This window comes from Herpailurus yagouaroundi, unplaced genomic scaffold, assembly GCF_014898765.1.
Source record: "Herpailurus yagouaroundi ecotype Mexico unplaced genomic scaffold, PumYag 105322, whole genome shotgun sequence".
Taxonomy (NCBI): domain Eukaryota; kingdom Metazoa; phylum Chordata; class Mammalia; order Carnivora; family Felidae; genus Herpailurus; species Herpailurus yagouaroundi.
This window is the reverse complement of record NW_024421606.1, coordinates 1-3,121: the sequence shown is the minus strand read 5'-3', so window position 1 is coordinate 3,121 and position 3,121 is coordinate 1. Positions and strand designations below refer to the sequence as shown.

General features: G+C 46.9%; 1 long non-coding RNA gene across 1 annotated transcript; it reads left to right on the top strand.

The window, feature by feature from the left end:
* Positions 1-242: 242 nt before the first annotated feature.
* Positions 243-3,121, top strand: LOC121026455 (uncharacterized). Its single transcript, XR_005788368.1, has 3 exons — positions 243-354; positions 1,062-1,153; positions 3,070-3,121. It is a non-coding gene; the product is annotated as an uncharacterized LOC121026455 (long non-coding RNA).

Below are 3,121 nucleotides of genomic sequence, written 5' to 3'. Positions count from 1 at the left end.
CTTTGATTACCCTGCCCAGCATTTCTCAATACACTATTGTGTGGGGAAGAAAACCTTTCTTACCAGGAGTGACACTGGAAACAGGCAGAAATTTCCAAGTTTGCTACACGCCTCAAAGCTGCCAGATTGCACAACCTTGGAAAGTAGACGGGCGTGAAGAAGGAGCCTGATGTTCTGGATGCTGTGTGCTGGCCAAAAGGAATTTCCCAAATCTCAGTGTTTTTGCTTCACACCTGCTTTCCCACCCACTCCCCTAGCAGAGTGTCAGTATATATAATGCCAGCCCCCCTCACAGGCAGGAGACACGGGCAGCTCGGCCTCACCAGGAGCCTCGGCACGAAGGGACAGCCAAAGGTGAGGTGCTAGACTTGCCTACACTTTCCTTCTTTGCAGATTCTCTTACCCGAAGGCGTTCTTGGGCTGTGTCCTCACTCTCTGCTTCCTCCCTGATCTATTCTCCTGGCAATTTGAATTCTCCAGATGTGAATACTTTCTGGGATTGGGATTTGGTCGTGTACTTTGTCTGTGGGAGTTCACGGATGGGTAGAGCAGGCGTTCTGCAAATATGTGTGCAATGTCCCACAATCCTCATTTTACAGATGGGTACACGGTCACGAAATCCCTAAAGGCCTCTTTGGAAACTTTCCGGACAGCGGGTTTCAGGGCTCCTAGGGGACGACTGAAATGGCAAGTGGTTTATATTAGAAGCGCAGCGCGATCTCTCTTACTGGGATTCCTATGGGGCAAATGGCAACGGAGAACTGGACCTTCTGTTCTATGTATCGTGTGTCACCTGCGTATATATGTGTATACACATTGCCTATTTCTTTCTACCTACATTTATACACACATGTGTATATACACGGGTGTATACGTACACATATGTGTGTATATATGCAGGTATGTGTATAGATAAATAGATATCGGTAACATCTAATACTAAGTAGATGTAGGTAATAGGTAAGATACAGGTGTGGGTCCACGTGCCTCCCCCCGAAAACCCCAAACCAAACCAAACCAAAAGTGTGTCGTCCTTGTGTGTTTCTGTGACTCTGCTGCAGGATGAAGCTTTTCGTGGGCATCCTGTTGTGCTCCCTGGTCCTGGGCGTCAGCAGCCAAAGATGGCTCAGGTTCCTCAAGGAAGCTGGTCAAGGTAAGGACCAAAGGATGGCGGTCCGGGGAAGGCAGCAACTGGCCCCCCACCAGAACTGACCACAGTGGAGGCCACATCCCCACAGGGCAAAGGCCACAAGTGGGAAGAAAAGCAGCACGGTTTGCAAGATAGCAGTTTCCCAGGCTTTTTGGAACAATTGAACCACATCTGGCATTATAACTTTGTGTATATTTAAGGTGAATGCATGTTAATGACACATTTGTTTACTTAATAGGATTGGCATTATGGCTCTAGAGAGCACCTCTATCACGTGACATAATTATCCTTTCCCTTTAGTAGTTGAGATAATTAAGTTCTAGACTGTAGCAAGTTTGCTAATTATGATACGGTATTGATTTGCCTTCATTTTACTGTGCGCTAGATGTCTAAAGCTTATTTTCTACTGGCGGTTTTTCCCCTTAAATGACATGTGTCCTATCTCTCCAGCCCTGGCCCTTCTGGCCAGCATTGCACTGTTCCATGGGGATCCCCAGGACGAAGGTCACATAGGCTTTGGGTTTTAACTTGCAGCAGAGCAGAAGACATCTGGGGTCCAGGGCGCCTGCTCCCCACTCACAAGTGGGACTCCAGTGCCACCTAGTGGGAAACCGGGGACACAGCTTATTGCTGTGTCTCAGCTATGAAGTGGGTGCATCAAACTTGTGCTCTTAGTAACTACAACCAACAGTCGCTGAGCTCAGCCTGTCCCAGGCACTGTTCTAAGAGCTTTACATGTATGAATGAATCCTAAACAGTAGAAATAATAAACACATAAAATGAAGATAAGGCATTACATGGATACTACATAAACTACGATTACGCTCGACACTGGGTCTTTCTCTTTTGCCTACTACATTAATTCTTATAAATAAATGTTTATTTATTTTTGAGAGAGAGACAGAGTGTGAGCAGGGGAGGAGAACAGAGACAGAGGAGACACAGAATCCAAAGCAGGTTCCAGGCTCTGAGCTGTCAGCACAGAGCCGATGCAGGGCTCAAACTCACGAACCGTGAGATCGTGACCTGAGCTGAAGTTGGACATTTAACTGACTGAGCCACCCAGGCACCCCATACATTACTTTTTCAGGGTCTGCATTTTATGTAGCCTGATCAGATTCCTTCAGTCTGTAACTGTCTGATCTTCCTCTTAGCTTAATCGCTTTACTGTTTTTGTCCCAGCCTTCCGAAGGCCCAGAGAAGTGATAGCATATTGAACACCTACAATCTTCTAGAAGTTACATGTGCATTTTTCTCAGTACATCTGCATAACCACCCTGCGGATGGCAATATACTCCTGCATTTACTGGGAGGACACTGAACTTTAGAGCTGGGGGACCAGTTGTACTTTTTCTGCGTCTGATGACCTGTTTTTGTAAATCTCTCTAGGGGAACTCCCCTTTACCACCTGCTGGTTGACTTCTGACAGTTGCCTGGGTGCCAAACATGCCCCAGACTTTCAGAAATACTCAGGACCAAGTCGTCTTCAAGCTGCCCACAGGCATGAATTTCTCCCCTTGACCTGGTTGGGAGCCCTCTGGGTCAGCAGCCTCCCTCTGACTTGCCTTTGTTCTCACGCCCCAGTCAGAGGGTTCCCTGCGTCTGTCCAGGTAGAGGTCATCGCAGGACAAAGCATCCCTTAAAGACCATCCCACCTCTTGTTCACACACATCCCACAGCCAAACATAAAGTAGCAACAGTACTCAGAATGGAATCAAGCAGAATAAAATGCACCAAGGGTGCTTCTCATAACATTCACCCAGGGAAGTGAAATGTAAAGGAACACTCATCCCAGCCAACATCCTCTCCAAGGATTTTGTCAAAGACTGAGATCTTAGAATCGGTGGGAGGAAAATGTCTTTTCCTCTATTTTGCCAAGACACGATCACCTTCATCTCATCATTTGCTTTCCTTTCCAGGGACTAAAGACATGTGGAGAGCCTACTCTGACATGAGAGAAGCCAATTACAA